The 26,440-nt window shown below is 36.6% G+C and overlaps 1 protein-coding gene across 2 annotated transcripts in view; it reads left to right on the top strand.

The window, feature by feature from the left end:
* The window catches only part of SYT1 (synaptotagmin 1), a 551,768-nt gene that overhangs the window by 176,688 nt on the left and 348,640 nt on the right, over positions 1-26,440 (top strand). For both annotated transcript variants that reach the window (XM_081083378.1, XM_081083379.1), the window contains one exon: positions 7,458-7,519. The gene's annotated coding sequence lies outside the window, so the exon portion shown is untranslated. The remainder of the gene's footprint in view (positions 1-7,457; positions 7,520-26,440) is intronic.

Here is a 26,440-nt window from a genome sequence, read left to right as displayed (position 1 = left end):
ACCCAGTCTTTTCCCTTAGGTTAGTATTGTCACCCCCTTTACAGATAAAGCAATTAACATGCAGAAAACTTATTTCTATTGCTTCAGGTGATGCACATCTAATAAGTAATGAAAGAATGTCTAGAAAATATAGGTTTTCTGTCTTATTAAAGTCATTTCAATTACTACAGAGACTTTGTTGCAAGGGAAACACTGGATTCAAATTCATAAGAGCTGAGTCTAGATCCTGGTTCCACCACTTACCAACACTTAAGAACTTGAGAACTGAGTCTATTCCAATGTAAACGGAGATTTGACACCTACTTCACCATGTCCCATGAAGTTGAATGAGATAAATATATGCTATCTGCTGAATTCAGCTTATTAAATAACAGTTTAAATTATTTTTTTAGTCATGTTGCTTCTCAAAAAATTAGGCATTTAACCTCCCAGAGTGAATCTTGAGAGAGGGCAGCTTTCATGTGAAGGTCAAGATCCCGGACACCTTCGAACCAATCTGTATAGACGTTTATATTTGTACACTCTTTTTATTACCAGTAAGTTAGACAGAGATGATGTCTGGAGAATAGGTGTAACATGAGAAATAAGTGTAACGTAATTTTTTTTTAGTTTATCTTGACATTATTCCCCAAATAGATGTTAAATAGAGGAAACAGAAGACTATTTCTTGGCTATGGTTTAGTGGAGGCTGCCCTGAACTTCCAGGTTGATACCTTCTCATAGTGCTAACCTAAACTTGTAGTATAGTAAAGCATTAAAGTTGCACCAGTCAGCACAGAACTATAAAGATCTCCTGTCATATCCCAACATCCCACTTATTTCTTCAAAGACACTTTGCAGAGCTTGAATTTGCAGCCAAACAAGGCTTACGTAAATCCTTTTCTCTCCTTCAACTGTAAATCTGTATATAGGATTGCTGTCCCACTCTCCCCAATGACTGGGAAGGCCGAGTCAACTTATTTCTATTCTTGTCATTTTACCAACAACCTGTGTCCTTGTTAGGAAATGTGCCATTTTTACAGCTACCATGCTGCCTTTTATTTATTTATTTTTTTAATCCTCACCCTAGGATATTTTTCCATTGATTTTTAGAAAGTGGAAGAGAGAGGGAAAGACAGAGAGAAACACATCAATGGGCCAAAATACATTGATTGGTTGCTTTCTGCATGAGTCCCATCCAGGCCGGGGACGAGTCTGCAACTGAGGTACATGCCCTTGACCAGAATCAAACCTAGGACCTGTTGGCCCACAAGCCAACACTTTATCCACTGAGCCAACCTGGCTAGGTCCCGTGGAGCCCTTTTAAAGGTGTTTGTTTGGCTTCTCCTTTTTATAACGCCAGAAATGATGCATGCGTCTATTTTACCTAAATATTCTTCACAGTCTAATTGTTGCAGTACTAGAATCTCTATAGAAATCAACACCCTCTGAAAATAGTCCAGTCCTTTTGTTTTCTCTCTCCCTTGTGCAGGCCTCCCTTTTAACCCCTTGCTACCCACAGAGACACTAATTTTGCCATCACTTTCCCTCCAACTTTCTTGCAGGGATATTGCCACAAGCAGTCTTGATTTGAACACAGAATTATAAAAAACATTGTGCTCTGTTCTGACAAAGCTGGAAAAAGTGGTCCCTCCTCATCTGTGCACTGAACCAGACTGAAATGGCAGTTACTTCAAGTTAGAGTTTCAGGTGCCTTTAAGGATACTTGACTAGAACTTTCTAGTTTCAAAAAAAAAAAGCATATGCCTCGGACAATAGGATGATAAGATGAAAGAAAATTAGGAGCTTCACAGGAGTCCCAAGCTCATCAACTATGCTTGATGGCCAGGAAGTCACTTTGGGAAACTGACAATCAGCATTCAGGTTCATTTTCTGAGCTCAAAGTATATCCTGTTCACCTCCATGGAGGGATGAGCATTGTTGAGCATTTACTCATTTTAAGCACTACCTGCCGTAGGGAAATACAAATTATAGAGCACAACCTCCTCTAGTTTTTAATATAAAATCAGCAGAGATGTGTGTGGGGAAAATAATGAGATCATGTCAAGTGAGGGCTAAGTTGTGCGTTATAGAACGCAAGTGCTCCACAAGCAGGGAGGAGACAAAACACAGGAGGACGCCAGTGCTGGCTGTTATAGGCTCCATGGAGAGGTCGGCAATTGTGCCTGGTGGGTCCTGAGCTATGTTCCATGAATGCAGCTCATGGAACTACGCATGGATCCCACGAGCGTCTCAGCTTTCTCTCCTCTAAGCTGGGCCGTGCCCATTCTATGGCTTGCCGTAAAAGACCATTGGCATAAACTCCTTGCCGTTGGATGGTTTCTTCTGAGCCATCCTCACTACTGTTCACCTGAGGGCGCTAGATGTGGAAGCAGGGAGTGTGCAGAGCCACTTTGGCAGTGATGAAAAGCACAGATAAAGATTTCTATACCGGGATGCCTGCCTCAGTACTACCCGCAATTGTCACTTTATACAAACCAAAACCACAAATCGCCGTTTGTGTTCTCTCGTTTATGTTAAAGTCCTTTCAGTGGGATTTATATCCCATCATTTGAATCAATGCATCGCTCTTGTATTCATCTTTTCTATTTCTCTCCCATTTCTCTTCATTTAAAACTCATATCAGGCTATTCTCTTCTATAAAAATGTTCACAGTTGCCCATTTTAATAAACAGAACCCATTACAGACATACTCAGAGCTGGAAGGCACCTTAGCGAATCACCTGTTTCTACTCTCTCATTTCACAGCTGACAAAATTGAGGTCAAAATAGATTAAATGATTTGCCTAAAGTCACAGGCTGACTAGCATGATATGACACTAAATTTTACTTTTGCCGATATATAATAGTATTCATTCAATATTCATTTATACGGCAGGTGCTATTCTAGGGTCTGGAGGCTAGAGAGGCCCCTATAGACATAATTTTGCTCCTGTCACCGTGCCTCTGCAGGATTCTTCTCCCTTAGCTGTGACTTTCTGTTATACCTTTGTATTTTAAAACAGAGTTTTACTTTTTCATGCTTTGATAATGTCCTTATCGTCACTCAGTCCCAATTCACTTCCCCAAGCTTCTCATTTAAGTCCCATTGTCCTTTTCAAGATACAAACTGGCTCTCTTGGCTTAGTGTCATTCTGCCTCAATATCCGCTGCCCCATTCTAAAATAATTATTTTGAGTATAATGAAAATGTTAAACATGGTTGAACCCAGTATGTGATTATTGTAATTCTGACTGCCAACAAATGTTTTTGTATGTTTTGACTTGGATAATAAAGTGTCACAACAGAAAAATGAGCAGACCCTTTATCCTGCCCCCCTTTTTCAATCTTGGTTGGTAAATATTTGCTTCTAGCATAACGAGGACAGGCTTGTAGACTTAAGCCTCCTAAATGGCTGTCAATGCTTATACACAAAAGAGAAAATATAGAAGTATGTCTTTGCCCTAATTATGAGGCACAATCTTTTGGCCTTCTACCTTCCTAACAAGGGGAGTCCAAATTCTGTATTATTGCCTTCTTGCCAGCAACATCACAGGTCCCTGCAGTAATTGCATTAACTTATGGAACATTTGTTTGTTTACTTTATTTCTTGATCAATTATTTTCCTTTAGTGCCTAATACTCTCCAATAGTCACCCATATAAATGTCAGTATCTTTTATAGTTATAGACAGAATGAAACAATCCAGTGCTTAATGAACAAAATAAAAATAGCCACAATTCAGTGTAATGTTTTGTAGAGATACTGAAAAATGGCAGGTCATTTTTAATTTAAAAAATAGTTTTATGGTCTTTTTTTGGTAATGTTTGTTTTGCTGTTTTAAACTCTCATAAAAAGTTGCAGATTAATATAAGCAGTTTTCCTATGCCCTTTATCTAATCAACCAATTGTTTACATTTTATATTTTGTCCTATATCATTTTCTCTGTCTCTCTCATAATATATATATATATATATATATATATATATATACACACACACACACACACACACACACACACACACACACACACTAGAGGCACGGTGCACGAATTCATGCTTGGGTGGGGTCCCTTGGCCTGGCGGGCAATTGGGGCTGATCCGGCTGGCCAGGGGAGGGACTGCAAAAGGTTGGCAGGGCACGGGAGGTTGGCTGTGGGAATGCACTGACCACCAGGGGGAAGTTCCTGCATTGACCGTCTGCCCCATGGTGGTCAGTGCGCGTCATAGTGACCATTTGGTTGACCAGTCGTAACAATCGCTTAGGCTTTTATGTATATATATATATATATATATATATATATATATATATATATACAATTCATATATTTTTCCAAACCATTTGAGAATATGTTGGAGACATAGTGTGCCTTATCCTTATCCTAAATACTTTAGCGTATATTTTAGTATATTCCCTAAGAGCAGGACATTCTCTTACATTATACAGTACAGTTGTCAAACACAGACAATTTACCATGGATAGAATACCATTATATAATTCACAGTCCATATTTGCATTTCATCTACTGTCTCAATACTCTTATTAATAGCTAATTGTTTTTTCCTAATGGTCTAGGATCTAATCAAGAATCATGCGATGCATTTAGTTGTCCTGCAATGCACTTTTTTGTTTGTTTAAAAGCTTATATTCAGTCATTAATGGCCTAGATAGTGTCTCTTTTTAAAGTAACCTCTGCTTGCTGACTGCTGTTCCAAGATTAAGAATTTAAGCCAAAAGATGTCTAAAAAAAAATCCCTTAGGATTAGTGCTATCTGTGCTGAGGGAATGGCACATCAACTCTGTAACTGTGTTCTCACCACAGTTTAGGCATTTCAATAGTGGGGAATCTCAGAAAGAGAAAACCAGAGTTTATCAACACTTTGCAGTTTTGAAATTTAAAACTTGGAAGAAGGATTCTGTTGTCATTTCAGTCTCCTGGGGGTTGCTGGTTTACAAGGGGCCATGTTGCAGTAATTCACAGTACATGCTTCAGATCCAACCCTAAATAAATATCCACCTCAGTGGGGTATTTGGTAAAAGCTCAAAATCAATATATTTTCATCAAAATGAAATCTTTGGGATATTTAAAACAAAGTTCGGATGTAAATATTAGTTATTTGTCATTCTTGAAAGTAAGTCCTCTTTTTAAAAAAGCACAGCTGTGCATTTTTAAATGCCGAACATTAAAATGAATGCAAATAGTTCCTCCCCCAAAAAATGAAAAGAAAAAAAATCAAAGATTTGTAGTATTTAAAATGCCTAAAGCATGCAGTGCTTTGCTTATTCCGTAAATAGAATTATGACTTTAGCAGTTTGATTTCTCAGCTAATTGTCTTTTTTCCCCCATGTCAGGCCTTCTTCTAAAACTGGATAAAAATACCATGACAGAGTCATCAGCTTTATCGACTATGAATGTATAGAATCTTTTGTGAAAAAATGTATAAACCTACCTAAACAGATTCATGTTCGTTTGTTTATTGTTTTTGTTTTAAGCATTGACTAGTGGGGCTCAGTGGTTGAGCATCAACCTATGACCCAGGAGGTTATGGTTAGATTCCCAGTCAGGACACATGCCCGGCTTGCAGGCTTCATACCCAGTAGGGGGCGTGCAGGAGGCGACAGATCAGTGATTCTCTCTCATCATTGATACTTCTATCCCCCTCTCCCTTCCTCTCTGAATTCAATGAAAATACATTTTAAAACACAAGAATTGTACAAACACATAACAGTACCAAGTCTCAATACCAGCACCTACTGATATCCATTACATTACTGAAAAGCCAGATAGAGGAGGGAAAGTGCAAAATCATACTGTGCTATTTTCCCCTTTTTTCTCTAAAATAAAGAGAGTTGTTTATACATGAAAGAGAGAAATTAGCTACCAGAAAAATACTAGGCACATCTATATTCAGCACATAGTTTAAAAATAAAATCATTTTCTGTCCCCTACAGAACAGGCCTGCTCATTCATCCTTGGGATAGATGCCTGCAAAACCAACATGAAATCAAATCCCTGCAGATGGCTCATAAGTCAAAAAACAACAGCAGCAACAACAACAAAAACTGTTTAATCCTTCCCTTAGGGAAGCCTGCCCCTTGCTAAGCAACAATGTGCAATATATAGAATGTCAAGTGTTAGCTTTTTAGAATGCCTTCGTTTTCCCTAATGGGTTTCCCCCCATGTTTCTTGTAAAGACTTCTTTGTCACTTTGTTACCACAATATCTACATCTATAGAATTCTGTTGTCATTTTTATTTTAAGAAAAAAATATATGTTCAGTAGACTGAAACTATATATAGAAATCTTACCAAAATTGAGTGTGCCTCAAAGTCATGTTTAAAAAGTCAGCCAGACAAATCTAAGCACCTTTTTGCATTGCCCTTTCTAATGGATTTTCATAGAAAGGAGTTGTGTTTCAAGCAGGAATTAAAATGAAAGCAGAGCGCGGAGGCTTACCCATTGAACAGTGGCAATAAATGCAGCTTTGGAGCTATCGCTGTCAGTTCCGATCTTTTCTGCTGAGCACCGGTGTGAGCCCATCCCCAGAGCGCTGGTAGGAAAGCGTTGTTGTTTTGTTGAAGATAAACATTGTAAAGACTCTGAAAACATAGGAACATGCCTATTAGGAATCTATTCTTATATATTCCATTCTCTCTTGGTTTTCTTTCTACCTAAACTTTTTGAAGAGTAAAAATGATGACAACATACGTAAAAGGGGACTTCTCTCTAGCACTGTCACACTTTTTTATTTGTGGGTTGGTGACTGTCAAACCAAACCAGAAATTCTTGACTTTTTGTTACGTTAAGGAGTTGCATTCCTGATAGTAACTCTTGGGAAGGACTTAGTTCTCTTACTCTATAAACTGAAAGTTGTACTTTTTTTCTGAATAATGTGAGATTATTTTTCTCCCTTCCCCTAATGGATTTATTTTATATATAATCTACTCTCTATCCAGATTGATCTATATGCTAAGTGGCATTAGGTTATATGTGGACACTGATTTGGCTCTTAAAATCTGCCATGCTCCTAACTTTAGTGAAAATATAAAATTCAAAAGTAACATGATATGTATAAGGTTGATTTATAATATTCATATTGATACTCAATATAGCACTAGACATTAAATTGTATGATTCTTCTTTAATGGATATGATAATGTAATATTCTCTAACAATGTCTGACCAGGTTAGTATTATTTCTGTTTTCAAACTGAAAAATTATAGTATTAAAAGCACAACTAATTTTCCAGAAAAATCAGTGTATAAACTACTCACACAACTTTAAAATCCCTATCAATCCAATGCTATATATACTAGTACATATACGTGTATTATGTTGTTATTTGGATGTATGCATTGCAAGATTTTTAAATACAAGTATTAAATCATAAAATGTATCAATTATATTTATGACAATTTGAAATGATTCTGAACTATGTATAGTCACCTCACCACTGTGCATATTGTTTTCTTTTTAGAAAAAAAGAATCTGGAAGAGAGAAAACAGAGACCAAAATACCCCTGAATCTCTAACAGAACAGTAAGTAATTTTCTGACAAAATAATTATACTAGCACTTCTATAAAATTAGAAGAGCTTCAAAATTCTTTTACAGAAATAGTCACCTTTCTATTTGCTAAGATAAGAAATGAACATATTAAGTAGGTGGAGCCTTCTATAACTCAATTTCAATTTGCTGGAGTAACCTGAAATCACTTATCCTATAATCCGCTTAGATAAGCAGCCAAGGTAATCCTTGTCTTACATCTTTGTGGCAGAAAATGTTTATGTTGGTTTCATCATATCTTTTGATTAGCATCATATCTTTTTTAAATTCTAAAGAAGAAGAAAGTAATAAAATTTAATCAGATGCCTCACATGTTCTGTATGTGATACAAAACTTATTTATTTTGAACAAACTTTTAAACAGAATCAGTATGCTTGGGGGGTTTATAGGCATTAAATTAGAATTATGAAACACCATCTGCAGGCTTAAAATTTATAGCTTCATCTCATCAGTACACTTCTTCTCTATTTTCTCACAACTTTACTATGACATGCATTTCTAATATAGCTATTATTTGATACTAATAATTCTTTTTCTAAATATGATTCTATTGAACAAAATTAAATGCATTCTTATATCATTTATATGATAAAAATGGCAACATTATAATGATTTCCTAGATATAAACATTATTAATTTGAATATGTGAATATCAAATTAATTTTTTAAAGATAAAAATCCACTTTGAACCACTTTATATCACTTTTAATGCCATGATTGTTTTGACGAGTTTGCAAATGTAGTTCTCTAAAATTTAAAACAAACTTTAATGTAAAATGTAGTGAATTAACAAAATGATAACTATATATAAATAGAAAGGTATGTGATATTAAAAAATTCATAAGTGATTTTTCTAGGATATCTACAAAGTATATTACATAATAAAATTCTAGCTTTCAAAAAACTTTAATGTAAAGTTACATGTTAGTTGGAATGAATAAACATAATTAATCAAGATTATGATGCAATACATTTCACTTATTGTACTTATTCCAGAGGAGCAATGAGAGAAAGATATTTCTTTACTTCCCTGAATATCATGTCCATCTTCACTTTCCACAAGCACTCTACCTTCACTTTGTGCTGTAGTTATGGGTAAATTTTTAAATCTGAAATTTATAAGATCCAAAACTTTCAAAAATTGTTCCTTAATTTGAAAATTAACTCTGAATATGTGAAATGCTGTTTTGAGGTGACAGAGCAGGTTATGAATAAGTTTACATAGTTCTGGATATAAGAAAGATAATTTAAGAATCAGATTTTCCTATCATGTAAAAAAAAAAAAGAAGAAGAAGAAAGAAAGAAAAGCAAGCTCTGCCCATCTGAGTAAATTGCAAGATATGAAATAAATGAGCAATTTTTTGACATTTTTTTTTCAACATCTTACTGACCAGAGAGTTAACGTTTCTCAGCACCTAGCAATTGTCCCATAAAAACACTAGGCTCTCTCAAAGTTTTGCTTTTATGCATACAATTCAGTTTTTAAACGTAATTTCAATTCTGTACATTACTCACTGTAAAAAGGTTAGATTTTTTAAATGATAGAATATTTAATCTCCTTATATAAGAGCCAGATATTATTTGTCTTACCCCTCCCAATTTCTTAGTCTCTTATAATTTCACTGTGAAAAGCCACCAGTGGCCATTTTATTTAGTATGGCAAACTCTGGAGGGAACTGATTCCAGTAATGAGATCTGCTCATTGGAATAATCCCAGAGAAAAATAATGTATATGTCTTCAAGAAAGAAAGCATGCTTTTATTGGTGCATTTGTTGTTTGGGGCAGTTTTTCTTTTCGGGCTTTAATTGTCCTTAGTTTTTTTTAAATTTATCTTTCTTGTTGAAAGTATTACAGACGCCCCCCCCCCGATTTTTTTTTTTTTTTGCCGTTGACTCCCTACATCCCACACCTGCTCTTCCCAGACCTTCTTTAATTTATCAACTACATACTAAGTCACTCATACATAACTCTAAGAAAAAAATGGCTCTTAATTCAAGCTCAAATAATAAAAAAGTATAATTTATTCTTTAAAAAAATTATAAAATGTTTAGGAAGAGAAATACTCAGAATTAAAATGATACTGTCAAAACATAAGTATCTTAATGTATGTCTTGACCTTCAAAGAACTCAGGAATTAGAGGTGTCAGAACATGGAATGAATCCTGATGTAAGGTGAGAACATTTGAGTACAGTGACTAGTTCTCTTTCTCATCTGTAGACTATATGCTTGTGTTGTAAGCCCATGAATAAGTGACTTTTTACTATTTGTATTTGAATCAAACTTATAACTGAAAGATTTTTATCATAGAAAGCCATAAAAATACTTATAATTTTTCCTCAAAGCCCCATAGATTTAAAATGATTTGGATAGTTGATTAAAATATTACTGAAGATCTTTGGAGCACATTGAATAAATTTCACAAAAAGATTTGTGCCTAAGAAAGTTAAGGAAAATAAGGAAAGGTAAGAAAAGAACCTTTGGAAATTGTATCTTGAAATAATTTTTCTCTTCAATTGCTGAACACTCAATGGTACTTTTAAGAACTCCATGGGTCCTCTCTCTATAGATTCTGAATACACTAGATAATAACAAAGAGGATAGATTTTAAAAACATTCAGAAGCTCAGTAGTGCTTCTTAGAAACTATTCATATTATCCTAGATTTTCTAAACCTCCTGAAATACTGCTGGGGGTTGATTTTCTCTCTCAAAGCATGACTATGATTAACCATCTCACTTTCCTAACACATCAGATAGAAAAAGAAGTATTCAGTAAGAAAGGACCTAATGGAAAGCAGGTTTTAACTAGGAAAGTGTTTTGTGGTCCATTAGAGAATAACTATTATTTGCAAATGCTACTCGGAAATTTAATATAATCAAACCTTTCTCTATTTGAAGTAACAAGTCCTTGTAATCAAAAAGTTTAGATGTGTGTATATTTAATAGTATCATAGAGCTAGGAAAACATTATCTAATCTAATAGTCTCATTTTATAGGTATTACCTCCTTTAATATCCTTATTTATGGAGGTGATGCCATTGTAATAACCTGGTTATTACTTAACAGGAAAGGAGTGAAATGGGAGAACAAATAACATAGGTATTCCATTCACTCTCCAAGTCTGCTCCCCCCTGATTGATGGGGGAAGGGACTTGACAGAAGAAGTTGAGACACATGCCCAGTAAGGTCTGAGTCACATGGGAAGGGGCCTACCTATCGACCTGTCAATCACACCTGAAAGCCAGTCAGTGGCCAAAATGGGTGTGGCCACTGCAAGTGCATGAAACCTAAATATATAAACTTCCAAACAACAGAAGTTCTTGCTCTCTCTTCTCCCGCTTGGGACTCCTGTGGCCGGGGGATGTGCTCCCCTGTGCCTACATGGCTCACGGCCATTTGGACTCCACACATGCACTGGTGGGCTTTAATTAGCTTACATACTGAATTACACCTGGATACAACATGGAAGCGAAACTCTGGGCACTGGCCTCGTTTCTGCCTTGCTGAACTCCCAGCTGCCCCTCTTTCAGGACTGGCTTGGGGGAAGTGGGACATTGGAAACTGAGGAATGTAACTCCATCCACATCCCATCCTCCCATGTGAGTCTTAGAAAATTCATTTCTGAAGGTATCGCAAAAACCTCATTCCCACTTGTGTCTGGGAAATCTAGCCCATCAGTTCCTCTGGCATTAGAGGGACAGATAAGTCATGTATGCTAGCTCTTAATAGCTTGTGGCAGTTCAGGAGAAAACTAGCTTAAATAACCACTCTCTATTTGTTCTATCTGCCACATAAACTGAAAGTGCTTATATTAAAAAGGGGGGATCTTGAATGGGTTCAAGAAGCCTCTTAAAATTCAAACTTCTTTCAACCAAAACTCCAATTAAATTTTATATAAACTCTGCCTAATATCCACCTGCCCAAAACCTTATGTAGACATAGCTCATTAGGATGATATTTATAGTAGAAAGAATTACTATATTACACACATAATATATATAGAGAGAGTGAGTTAGGGAATCTGAGGCTTGGCTTTGTCCAACTTTCCTTCTGATAGGGAAGAGTCCAATAGCATATGGAAAAGTGATAGCATTCACCCCATAACAAAGAAACAGAATTTCCGGAGGATGAGGCCCAGAAATCAGGATTTTAAAAAGATTCCCACGTGATTCTAATGTGCAGCCAAGGTTGAGAACCACTGCTCTATAATGTTTTCCATTGTGGCTATACCAATTTACATTCCCACCAGCAGTGACTGAGGATTCCTTTTTCTCCACAGCCTCTCCAACACTTGTTATTGCTTGTCCTGATAATAGCCATTCTCACAGGTGTGAGGTGGGATCTTGTAGTGGTGATTTGCATTTCCCTAATAGCTAGTGAAGCTAAGCATCTTTTCTTATACCTGTTGGCCATCTGTATGTCTTCTTGGGAGAAGTGACTATTCATTTCCTCTGTTGATTGGTTAAAGATGTGGTACATATATACAATGGAATACTATTCAGCCTCAAGAACAGATGAAATACTGCCATTTGCAACAAGAGGGATGGATCTTGAGAATATCATGCTAAACGAAATAAGTCAGACAAAAAATGTTAAAAACCTATGATTTCACACATATGTAGGATATAAGACTAAAAGCAACAAGTGACCAAACAAACCAAACTCATAGGCACAGACAACAACAATATGGTGACTGCCAGAGGGAATGGGGTTGGGGCATAGGAAAGGGTAAAGGGGATCAAATATATGTTGATGGAAGATTTGACTTTAGGTGGTAAACACACAATGCAATATACAGATGGTGTGTAATAGAATTGTACACTTGAAACCTATATAATTTTATTAACCAATGTCACCTCATAAATATAATTTAAGAACATTTAAAAGGAAGTCTTGAGATATTTTGACAGTCTTCATGGCCCCATAAATTAAGCTGAATCAGTGTGCATTTTGTTGTGAAGGGTACCAAAAAGGCCTTCTATCCCACCGGAAAAATACTTCCTTTGGAGTCAAAATGGGGTTATTTCCTTCAGAGAAAATCAACCTAACAACACTGTAAACTAGTTTTCAAAAATAAATTACATCCAACACATGTTATTGCATGCATCATTTTATTTTTTTTAATTTTTTAAAATATATTTTTATTGTTTTCAGAGAGGAAGGGAGAGGGAGAGAGAGAAACATCAATGATGAGAGAAAACCATTGATTGGCTGCCTCCTGCACACCCCCCACTGGGGATCAAGCCCGCAACTCAGGCATGTGCCCCTGACTGGAATCGAACCCGGGACCCTTTGGTCTGCAGGCCAGTGCTCTATCCACTGAGCCAAACCAGCCAGGGCTGTATGCATCATTTTAAAGAACACTTTATATCAGTGCATGACAAAATAATGCTCTCTCCCTTAAAAAATTAAATAAAATTTGGCATGTGATATCTGAAATTAAAATCACAAAATTTTCTTAGCAAGGAAATCTCAAACAACAAAAAATTATTAATTTTGCTGCTCTTTCCCTCATGATAAATAATATTTTTAAATTTTTTTCTCTTTTTTTAGTATTTCAGTGATTTTCTGTTGGTAAATTTCATATCCACCATTTTCATTTGGTTTTATTGTTTTAGTTGCTATTTTGTAAGTACTGTAAAAATACATTTATAATACTGAAGCAGAATATCAATATTAACACCACTCCCCATTTTAATTCCAGATCTTTTTCTGCTTTTAAAAATAAGCACATCCCAATCTTAATAATAACTATTTCTGTGTCAGTAAAATATAATTTATGGTAAACACCATTTTTTCTTCTTACCTCAAAATTTAATCCTTATATAAACTACAAACAATTTTCTTTTCTATTCTAAAATATGAGAAATATGGTTCAATATATGCTCCATTGTACATTTAAGCAATTTATGTTCCCTGTTCTATGGTTATTATAAATTGCTTCACCCTGCTATTGCTTTCAAAAGAATCCTGGCAAAGCCTATGAACTGGTACAAGATGTTGGAGAGTGAGGAAATAATGCCTCTAGACAAATGATTAAACTGCATTGGTCTGCTAAGTCAATGACCCCCAAAGTGATATTGTATACATTTTCAATAGTCTGATATGTACTTTGACAATAATTCTTAGCAGTATTTTTGTAAGTCGCTCAGGGTTTTTGCTTTATTCATTTTAGGTTTGAGTTTAGCATTGATACAATTTGCTCTAACATCTCCTGGGAACTTATTTTTTTATTAGGTATGCAATATTTGAACTATGAAGGATTTAGTCTTGGATTTTCCTTTCCTTTTGGATTTTATTATTATCAGTGTTTCACAAATGGCAAAGTCAAATTTGTCGGTAAGTGAAACAGCTGAAATAATGGAAAATATACAGGCAGCCCCCAACCTAGGGGAGAGTTGTGTTACAACATTCATCTTAATATGTTTTCTTTCCATTTCAGAGGATGGATATTTACTCAGCATAGTTACACAAATAAACCCGTAAAGACCCAGGCTAAGCTGAACCACAGTATTTAGAGCACTGGGAATGGGGACGGGATGATGAGAGGGAGGCAGGAACAAAATGTTTCTCCGTTTTTCCTGACACTCAGTCAACCCAGGCCAAATAAGTAGAGCTGGCTTCCCATGCTGTTCCCTCTTTTCCTAACCTTTGCTTTTTCCTGCTGTGATTCTGCTTCTTATCTGATATTCTCAAGCTGCTGTCTCTTTAACGTGGTTTTGGCTTCAAATTTCCTAACTCCACTTTTCTCTTGATCAAAATGCCTCAACGCAGCTGGCATGAGAAAATGTGTAGGAAAAAATGAACGGGGTCAGGTACTCACATCAGCCCTCTCTCCTGTCTGCTCTCCCACCCGCTATACACACATTCTTAACCCAAATAAGCAAATGACATCAGGGATGTCAGGCAGGTGAGGCCCTGTAGTGATGAACCTAGGTAGTATGTGTGATAATACTGGGGCCAGGAGCCCCAGGCCCTGGAGGCAGCATTCCTGCACTGCTTTTGAGCTGTTATACCTCCTTCTAATCACCCACTTAGGAGCCCAGAATTTATTTATTTTAACACCAACAAGTTTTCCCATTGGTTCTTGTGAGGCTCATGATAGAAGCTGTGTCAATGAGGTGGAGGAGGCTATACTTATCAGCTTTTTCCTCCTGTAGTGTAACTTATTTAAAGTTCGTGACTAAATAATACTATTTACCTACATTTTAATTTTTATAGTTTTTAAATACCCAAATTATAAAAGCATGGATTCATGAAGTAAATACTTGTGTCCCCTCAATCTAAAGAAAATTATTTCATTTGTACCCTTGCCTTAGTTCAGGCTGCTGTAATAAACTGTCATAGGCCGGGTGGCTTGTAAACAACAGACGTTAATTCTCACAGTTCTGGAGACTAGAAGCCTGCGCCCGGAGTGCCAGCCTGCTGTGTTCTGGTGGGGGCCCTCGTCCAGTGACAGGCCTCTCACTTTGTCCTCACGAGGCAAAAAGAGGGCAGGAGGGCTGTTGCCCTTTTTCTAAGGGCACTAACCCTAAGGGCGCCAGTCTCATGAACTAGTCACCCTACAAAGCCCCACCTCCTAATAGCATCACATTGAGTGTTGGATTTCAAGGTTATTTTGACCTTTTTAAAATTATGGTAAAATATATGTAACATAAAATTTACTGTTTTAACCACTTAAAGAGGTATTCGTACCCGCTTACAGTTGTACAACCTCCAGAACGTTTTCATCCTCCCAAACTGAAACTCCATTGCTATTAAACACTAACTCCTCATTCCCTCTCCCCACAGCCCTGGAAACTACCATTCTACTTTCAGTCTACTTGAACACTTTAAGGTGCTTCATATAAGTGAAATGATACAGCATTTGTCCTTCTGTGTTTGACCTATTTTCTTAGCATGATGTCTTTAAGGTTGCAGCGTGGTTCAGAATTCCCATCCTCTTTAAGGTTGAATAATATTCCATTGTATGTATATATTACAGTTTACTTATCCATATATTCTGTAATTGATGGAATAATTTAGTTGTCTGAAGTGGAATCTTTTTGCAGTTCCCTAACAAAAGATTCAAATATAGAAATGCAATGACTTTGGGGCTTTGGGAACATGTCTCTTTTAATATCATAAACCCTAAAATTTATCCCAGAAAACTAGTTTTGTATACATGATCAGCAGAAGAAATATATGATTTTAAGGTAACTTATAGTTTCTAAGTCATAAATATGCCACACTTTAATTGCTCAGGCTAGAATTAGCCAGTCTTTATTTGATTACCTTATGTTTTTATACATTGAATGTTCCTTAGAAGATTTACAGTATTCTTAAATTGGCAGTTCTCTAAAAATAAATAGAATAATAGAAGGTTGTTGTTGATTCAAAGGGCATAGAAGTGATAAATGGTGATGGAAAAAATTAAGCTAAAAATATAAAGTTAGACCAAAAAAATAGAAGTGCAAATTTAGTTTTCAATTTTTCTACAACTATTTCACTTCTGATCTATATATTATGAAAAATTACTCTTGAAGAATTACCAGATAAATCTTAAGAAATTATATATTTCTTCATGCTTAATATTTTCAACAAACATTATGTACTTACTAATAATTGTATGGCTAGCAATTTTTAATACAAGATACACAAATACATATGTACATATCTGCATATCTCTTGTAATAGACCAGCATTATCTCTATATTACAGATGAAGAAGCTGAGGATCAGGAAGTGAGTTTCACAGTTAATAAGTGACTGAGTAGGAATTGGAGATCGGGACTTCTAGATGCAGGGCTGTTGCTCTCCACCACCTCACACTGCCCTCTACATGCTATGCAGGGTATTACATGCAGGACAAGACACTATCTCTCCCTTGAAGTAATTTACATTACAGTGGAATGGATGGGCATTCTAAACATAATCCTATATAATAAAAGGGTAGTATGCAAATTGGCCCTAAGGGCGGAACGACCCAGAATGACTGGTCACTATGATGTGCACTGACCACCAGGAGGCAGACACTCAATGCAGCAGCTGTCCCCTGGTGGTCAGTGTGCTCCCACAGGGGGAGCGCTGCTCAGCCACAAGCCAAGCTGCCGGCTGTGAGCGCAACAGTAGTGACAGCAGCACTAAGGATATCTGACTGCAACTTAGGCCCCCTCCCCATCGGGAGACCCCGAGGGCTCCTGGGTTGCCAGAGGGATGTCTGACTGCCAGCTTATGCCTGCTCCTCTAGGCCTAAGTTGGCAGGTGGACATCCCCCAAGGGGTCCTGGACTGTGAGGGTGTGCAGGCCAGGCTGAGGAACCCCCCAGGTGGACGAATTTTCATGCACCAGGCCTCTAGTTATAATATAATAGCATGAGGATAAGAAGTATTTGGAAGCCAGCAATAGACATGGCTTAACACTGCCTGAAAAACTTTACAAAAAAAAAGGACATTCCATTTTTACCTTTCATGACTTATTATCACACTGGTTTTCTACTTTGTGAATGAATTTACCTAAACACACAATAGTTAGTTAGGGTTGAGGCTATAATGAGGTTATGAAGATTAAGTAAAGTATATGAAGTTTATTCTATCCAATAGAAAACCATTGTTTTAACGTGTTTGTTTGTTTTTTCTGTATTGTTGGGGTTTTGTGTGTGTGTGTGTTTGTGTGTGTGTGTTTGCTTAGTGTCTCATTCTGTGGAACCCTTAGTAATAGAATAAGAGTAACAAATTTAAAATAAGTTTTGTTAGCTTGCATTAATTTTTTAACGTGCTTGCATTATACAGAAGAGGGAAGATTTAAGTGTATGACTTTGCCTCTCGTTCAGAAGCATCACATCTTCTCAGGTGATGCTTCTCAATAGTGTGATTCATAATAACACTTGTTATTTCCTTCCCTCATGGGCAGACGCTAAAGCCGGCTTGCCAAGATCTATGTAGCTTTAAGTTACTGCAGTGAGGGAATTTCACAGCACTGTTATGCTCTTGGTTAATACAGCTGTGTGTTTTGCTTGGGAAAGACAATTCTGATAGTGTCCTATTGATTCAGATGTTTTCTGACAGTAGCTGCCGACCAGGTTTGCCTTCATTGACTTTTCAATGTTCTGTTACAAATAAGTTGCATGTGCAATTTGATACTGAAGGACAGAGAAGGTTCCCCACTGTGCAGGGGGTCGGAGCAGCCCTGAGCTATGGGGCGGTGAGTGCTGATTATCATTCTGAAAACCACCCTCTTGTCCTGAGCTGCTGCCATAAAAGACTTGTGTTTTCTCTGTGTATTTTTTTCTCCTCATTTTATTCATCCACACATTCCAATGTACCTCTTATTTTTTAAAGGTGTAAAGTTTATTCTTAGAAAATCCCCAGGCTGACTAACACTTGAAATATAAAGTCAAAGGTGTTTTCTTATATTTTTATACGTCTGGAATTCAAGATGACCCAAATTGCAAGTACTTGTTTTGTTAGTGCAATTTAAAAGAAATCTTATTTGTTTGATTTTTCTAAAATTGTGGATGATTAGCAATGTCTGTTATCGTCATAATAAAATAAACTATCATTTACTGAATGCCTACCATTTGCCACACTCTGTGCATGGCAATTTTCAGGTTATCTATAATTTTGACAACTCTACAAGGTAGGTATCATACCCTATTTTACAGATGAGGAAACTAACACTCTGAAAGGTTAAGTCACTTGCCCCCATAATAATTACTTTTATCTTTTTCATCATGTTTGACCTGTAGTTATCTAAACTGATAACAGTATTGTTTAGATTTGCAGAGTACGTCATAGTTTGCATAGCACTTTCACATGTGGTGCCTCTTTCAACCGCACTAAACCAGTATCTATATTTTTGCATCCATTTTCTTTTATGAGACCATCATATGGATCTAAATTCATAAATAGATTATGGATGTCCCTGTGCTGAAACATTACCCTTTGTTAATTTAGCATTATTTGTACAATGGCTTTATTTTTACCACTACTAATTTATGTTCATATGGTATGAGGGGAGAAGGCAGCTGGAGAACTTGACTATTGATGCCCTTGAACAATTTTGGGGATTATGCTTACCTAGGCAATAGGTACCTAAAGCAGAAGCATAATCATGTTTTGAGACCAAACTTCTATGCCCCAGAAAACTATGTAGAAAATACATGCATAACTGCTATTTCCTGCTATCTCCTCCCAGGATCCCAGCCACAGCATCCTTGCCTTCTAAAGGCATTTTAGTCTGTGCAGTTTATTCCCATATCTCCACATAAACCAAAGCATCCTATTCTTCAATATACATGAATAAACATGGGGGAGAGGGGAGGAAAAAGACAAATAGAGAAGAAAGGACACCTACAGTATTACACAGAGGTAAGATAATATAAAAATGGGTAGTAAGTATATTTCTGTCTCATTGGTTCCAACACTCAATGACATTACATTTTTTGAAATAATTTATGGATGGAAGTACCAATTGGGTAATAGGAACAACAAATGAAAAAGGTGGAAGAATAAGTACAGAAAAAAATTAAAACAGATAAAAGTCACATGTACGCCACCCTCCAACTCCCATGGGGACATAAAACCAACCTACTCACCATTCCAGAAGGTACCATGTTCTTTCACACACCAGAGCTTTGGTTCAAGAGTTTGACCCCGCTTTTCCCAACCTAACCTCATCCTTGGCTGAGTTAGTTTCTTTCTCTCTTCTATATTCCCAGAGCATCTAGAACATACCTGTACTGTAGCACCCATCTGATCTGCTGGATATAAGCAAAGTCAGCCAGCAGTTGGGTAGCCTAGCCATCCCCTCACACTCATCAATCCAGAGAACACTTCCAGCACAATGACTAGCACACAGTAGATAATTCTATTCAGTCATTCAACAGTACCAGGCCTTGTGCTAGCGCTGAGGGCTAGACTCAGAGAATACTTGAAGAAGAAAAGGAACAAAAAAAGTAAGGAATAAAGGAGTGAAAGAGCCATAAAGAGACAAAGGGAGGGAAGAGCCAGTTAGAAAAGAAAGAAGGCAGGCCAAAAATAAGTAAAAATATGACTTAATCTATCATACAGTATCCTATCTAATAAAAGCCTAATACACTAAGTGTCTGTTCATCCAGTCAGCTGTTCAACCAATCAAAGCGTAAAATGCTAATGATATGCTAAGGCCGCTCAATCACTCACTATGACATGCACTGACCACCACGGGGCAGACATTTCAACTGGTAGGTTAGCTTGCTGCTGGGGTCCAGCTGATTGGGACTGAGTGAGATGGGCCACGCGTGCCTTGGAGCCCTCCCAGCTGGCCAACCTCTTGTGTCCCTCCCTGGCCCCAATCGTGCACCAGTGGGGTCCCTTGCCCTGGCCTGCACCTTCTCTCAACCTGGGACCCCTTGGGGGATGTTGGAGATCCCGTTTTGGCCCAATCTTGCAGGCCAGGCTGAGAGAACCCACTGGTGCACAAATCCGTGCACAAGGCCTCTAGTTTCATATGAAACCATTGTTTTCTTTTAGCAAAGAAATATATTTGAAAATAATAAATATTTTAGAGTACTTTAGAACTCACAATGGATATGATGGAAATGAGTTTTATATAAGACTAGAAATCTGATCTTAGATATTTTTATTCACATTAATTTGGAAGGTATTTTTCTTATTAAAACATTTCCATGTTTACATATGAGAAGACAAGATCTTTTATATGTTTTTGTAATGTAACAAATGAAGTGGGGAGGCAAAAGAATTTTATCTGCTGAAACCGGTTTGGCTCAGTGGATGGAGCATCGGCCTGCGGACTGAGAGGTCCCGGGTTCGATTCCGGTCAAGGGCGTGTACCTGGGTTGCGGGCACATCCCCGGTGGGGGATGTGCAGGAGGCAGCTGATCGATGTTTCTCTCTCATCGATGTTTCTAACTCTCTCTATCTCTCTCCCTTCCTCTCTGTGAAAAATCAATAAAATATATTTTTTTAAAAAAAGAATTTTATCTGTCAATCTACAAATTTGTACATTAAAATATTCCTAATTAATGCAAAATTCACCATACACATGTTAGTATGTGAGTGTGTGTGTTTCTGTGTTTTCTCACTGGTCTCAGTGGGAGGGATTATGCTAATTTGTACCAGTGCTCCTAATTGGAACTAACCACTCCCCCATGTAAACACCATATGCTTTTCATTCTCCTGGTAGGCATGCCTTAGTTTCTCTTTTTTTTACTCTCACCCCTGCCTTCATCCATCCTAAGAAAACCCCGGATTTTTCTATCACTTCTAGAGTTTTCAGGGGTTTCCTGCTGCCCTTCTACTGCTCTTCATGCATTGCAAATGGGAACCCACGTGTAGAGTGTGTATCAGAGGAGGCTGCTCTTGCTTTGCTAATGATTGAGTCTTGTTTTCAATTATTGCCATACCTATGGCAAGACTTTTTTTTTTACCCATTATGATTTATCATCTACAATACTTTGTTAAAGAGCATTGCACTCAGAAGTTATGTAATCAAGAGGCAATCAAGTGTAATATGAAGAATTGATCTGAAGTCCTTGCACTTGAGGGCCATACAAAGTCTCTTGTTTCGGGGAAATAAGGATGAAAATTAACAATAAACAAAACCCAGAAGTTCCCTAGGCTCCAGAATCTCAACAGAAAATAACATCAACCGTTAGTGAAAGTGTAGGTATTAACATAGAAAAACAGATCTTGTGCAAATATTAAAATTAACACCTAGGGCTTTTGTATAGATAATTTTTTATTATAAACAATAAAATATGTTGTATCTTAAATGCAAACATATCAAATACAGCTTCTATCTTATGTTTCTTCTATCTCTTTGCTACTGAAAAACAAATATCCCAGTAACAATAATTAGCAGTCACTAAAGGCAAGAAGATTACAAATAATAATAATAATTAATGAACAGTCTTGAGAAATAAAATCAAGGATGATTTAAAATATTTATTTTACTTTTGAACAATGTAAGGGTTATAAGCACTGAGGCTGACACACACACCCCCTTCACCATGCAGTAAAAAAATCCACCTATAATTTTTGACTCCCTAAACGCTTAACTACCAATAGCCTACTATTGACTGGAAGCCTTACCAATAACATAAACATCTATTAACCCACATTTTGTATATGTATTATATATTGAATTCTTACAATTAAGTAAGCTAGTGAAAAAAATGTTAAGAAAATCACGAGAAAATACATTTACAGTACTATGCTAATATGTATCACTACCATAAGTTTATATCATCTGTTTACAAGATGAATCATCTGTCAATACTAACATGAATATTGTCTTCTGTGATATAAAACACTGTATACATTATGCATATTACTAATACAAGACATCAGAAGTAAAAATATATTGTGAAAAAAATCACATTTATTTACACATGTAATGAATCATGCATTGTTAATGAAGAAGCAGCAATATGATTGTGTGTAAATTACTGTCATTATTATGATTGCTTCATGGTAGTAAGGAGATCTCCAAAAAGTTTCCAATATTCTTATTGAAAAAAATGCAGATATAAGGGACCCATGCAGTTCAATTCTGTATTGTTCAAGGTTCAGCTGTAGTACCTTAATTCATCATAATTACTTCCCAGGTTCTGAATCAAATCTGACCAAATATTATCTGTTGAAATCTATATGACAGTCCAAATTAAATAAGAAAAGAACATCTGTTAGTCTTTGTGTGTTTATATGCATAGAAGGTGCTGTGTGAATTGGTTTGAACTTTCCTTCTTTTCATTATCTTACAGTTTAATTGACAATATGCATAAAATTGAAAAAATAAGATATGGGAAGAGGAAAAGTTAGTGCTATAGATAAAGGGTTTCAAAAATTACAAAAGAACAAACTAATTATTCACAAGATAGCAAAAGGGATATTCAAAAAAAATTAATTGGATAAGGGAAAGGAAGGAAAAGACCACATACATACTCAACCACAGGCATGTACACATCACCCACACATGTGATGTACAGAGCTCAAACATACACACACGAAAGTTATGCACAGACTCTACCACACACATATCATATATACATACAAAGGCACACATAACACATTTGCTCATACAATCCCAAACACACAGACACATCAAAGTTATGCTGCCAACTTAATTAACTAAGGATACAGAATTTTATCAGAAGTGAGGTAACCTCTTCATCATTTCAGAGAGCTCAATTAGTAAATCAAAGGTCATTTCTGGCCTGGATTTTTTTTGCAACTACAACCCAAATTAATAAGAACAAAATCCAAAGCATGACAGGAGGTCTGGGATGACATCTACTCCTGCCTGCCTCTTGCAGGTTTGCCGTGTGGGTGTGTAGCTTCTCTTCATCCCCAGTGTCGCAGATGGGGCTCACAGCTGCCAATGACTGGACAAGCTACCAGGCTTGTAACGTTCAGTTATTTTTGCAACAGTGCATTTTTATATATGTGTACAGTATCATTCTAGATAATCATAACTTTATAATCTATGTATTTCTCATTAAAGTATGTGTGACATCTTTTCATTCTCAAACCAAACTCAGTGGCATTTAGGCTATGTTCATCTAGGGAGAGAGCAGAGTCAGTGCTCAGGAGCCATGGGCAACACTGCATTTCCATGCATTAAATATCATGAATTATACTTAGTCTAATACTGAATATACACAGTGGGAATAACAACCCTTGCCTGATGATGAACAAATGAAATCATGTTTGTAACACCGCTAATACATGGTACATATCAGATGTTCAAAAAATGTAATGGAGCCTGGCCAGCATTGCTCAGTGGTTGCTCTGTGAACCAGGAGGTCATAGATCAGCTCCTGGTCAGGGCACATGCCTGGGTTTCAGACTTGATCCCCAGTGTAGGGCACGCAGGCAGCAGCCAATCAATGATTCTCTGTCATCATTAATGTTTCTATCTGTCTCTCCCTCTCCCTTTCTCTTTGAAATCAATTATATATATATATATATATATATATATATATATATATATATATATATATAAATGTAATGGAGAAGTGTGAAGCATTCTTTATTAAAATTAATGATTTCTAGCTACTCTTGGTTTGGTCGATTTCCCTCACAAAATATACTAATTTAGATCCTAAATAAGTAACTATATTTTCCAATTTGATCACTTTTTAATGTCCTAGGAAATATTAATAAGGGGTACTGAGTTCACATTAATATGTCTCTGAAATATGGATAAAACCATAACACTTTCAAGGAAATATACATTACTTAAGTTTTACTTATCTGTAAGTAGAGTATGCTTTTGGATGATCTACTCATTCACAGAAACCTTCCTTCTGTGACAAGCCACTTAAGTTGTGATTCACCCCAACTTAGAAACAAACAAACAAATAAACAAACACGCTTTCCCTGCCCAGTGTGGCTCAGTTGGTTTGAGTGCCATCTTGTGAACCTAAAGGTCGCCAGTTCAATGCTCAGTCAGGGTACATGCCCAGGTTGCAGGTTCAGTCCCCAGTTGGGGAGCACATGGGAGGCAATTGATCGATGTTTCTCTCTGTCCCTCTCCCTACCTCTCTCTCTAAAATCAATAAAATAATATTTTAAAAATAGAAGTAAAAATAAACACGCTTTGTAAAAGAACAGATATTTTTTAAAATTCTTTGAAATGTCAGGAAGAGTATAATGTAGTAGATGTCAGTGAAAGTGGTTTTATGTTATTAGAATCATATAGCTCATGCTTATCCATCCTTTCAGATGTTTCTTGAACAAAAAAATACAGTCTTTATGTGCATTGAATTTTACAGTTGACTTTAACTTCTGCTTCGTGTATTAAGCAGAATGATAGAGCTATGGAGCTGTGGAATTGGAATTGGAAGATATGCACTTCAATGCCATTTAAATATTAAGTGTATTAGGAAACTATACTGATACGCAGGCATTTTTGAGTGTCAGTTCTAGGTCCTTTAAAAAGCACACCAAAAGAACTTATCATTTTTATTGTGGTAAATGTTGATGTACGCCGTCGAGAATCGGAGGAATTAACTCCCCAACAAGAAGAATCATGGAACTACAGAATCCAGCACATAGATGTTTAGGCGTTAGTAACGGGAAACCAATAGTCAGCACCTGCCTATAATCTTATCTGAAACCTGGATATCCCTAGGCCTTTGGACCTTTTTAAAGTTTCTTGAGCATTTTACTTGCAAAATAAACACTGCTTAAAACAAAACAAAACAAAACAAACAAACAAACAAACAAACCAAACAAACAAACAAAAAAACATTAAGCTGTTTTATTTGGAGTCCCTTAGAGAAATTGTTCTTATAAAGCCAAGATTTCTGTAAAAATCATACCTTTCCAAATAACTTCAAAAGTGTACTTTCAAGCAAATAACTAGGAAGATATGAACTCAACAAGGCCATAGGTGACTCTCTTTAGCAGTCAGTTTGTAAAGAGACCTTGTAGTGTGGACTTGCTGGCATTTCTAAGTAAAACATCAACACCAACTGTACAGTGGAATAGAAAGACAGAGGGGAGAAGATAAGATATGGGCACCGCGTCGTGAACTTAAGGGTTCACATAAATTTTCCCAATTCTTTCTCCTAGCATACAGCCTCTCTTAGGATCCAATTGCCCTGGGCCACAGTCAGAGACTCATTTGTTCAGGGCCCCACAGACCCAGCAGGAACTGATATACATGAGGTGATGTACCTCCACCTTTCAGGGTTGAGGATAATCATTTGGCATCATCGCCTCTACACTTCACTTCCGCAAGCACACACCCAGGCGGCCAGCCTGAACAAGGAAGGCGGGAGTCCATGTTATACCAGAGCTCCTGCATGCTTTGGATTTTGTTCTTATTAATTTGGGTTGTAGTTGCAAAAAAATCGGGCCAGAAATGACCTTTGATTATTTTATGAAACCCAAACACACTTGTCAAACTCAACCATGCAAAGCAACACAAATTAAGTCAACTTTCACTCCGGTTTTGTGCCAAATGGAATGAAGTCTCTGGTGGGCTGAACAGCTCTATTTCCTGCTTTCAATTTCAGAGAGTGCAATTAGTAAATCAAACTTTAAAAAGCTGTCTAAAGTAATTAATTAGGTCATAATCACTCAGAAGCATATTTTGTAGTGTACTCTAATCTAGTATCCGGTCTAAATGCTTGAAAGGGTATCAGTTTCATTATTAAAGAATTAATTATAATTGGACCTAATCCTTGGGAGATGGAGGTTGGGAAGAAAAACAAAACTCGGGGAATAAACTGTTCACCTATGTGAAGTAAATAAATTCTTTCAGAGCTCAAGAGTGCTAGTTGTGCTCTGGAATTATTGTATTATTACTTCTTGTTAAAAACCTTATAAAAATCACCCAGCGAATGACTCATAGTCAGAAAAGGTCCTCTCAATATGCTTATCACATATGGACAACTGATATTCCTCCTACTCTGTCCCGAGCATTTCCAGTAGTCAGTACATTGGTACAATAAAGTACAGGAGAATGCACGTGTTGCATCAGCCACTACATTAGGAGTTTATCCACATTATCCCAGTTACTCTAATAACATATTATACAATCCTGTGAGAGATGTATACTTTTTACAGAATGAGGAGTAGAGGTTCAGGGAGACTGAATGGTTTCCATGAAGTTAACAAAAGTGAGATTTAGGAATTTAATCCAGGCCTATCTAACTCCAAATATCACCCTGTTTTTACTACTTCAGCATTTGTCACACTAGGAGCCCTAGTAGCACATTTTCTTGAGAATTCATGAATAACAAGATACGGTTTTTAAAAACTCTGTCCTTTCATTTTAATCTAAAGTGTATATATTTTACCATTTATGAATACAAAACAGCTCTTTGGCAGATCATTCATAAACATTTTAGCAGATAACAACTTCAATTGTTAAGTTATGATTGCTTAACCCCTCCCTTAAGATCC

Source organism: Myotis nattereri, assembly GCF_964212035.1.
Source record: "Myotis nattereri genome assembly, chromosome: 2".
NCBI classification, from domain to species: domain Eukaryota; kingdom Metazoa; phylum Chordata; class Mammalia; order Chiroptera; family Vespertilionidae; genus Myotis; species Myotis nattereri.
The sequence above is the reverse complement of the archived record's forward strand: the minus strand, read 5'-3'. Positions and strand labels throughout refer to the sequence as shown.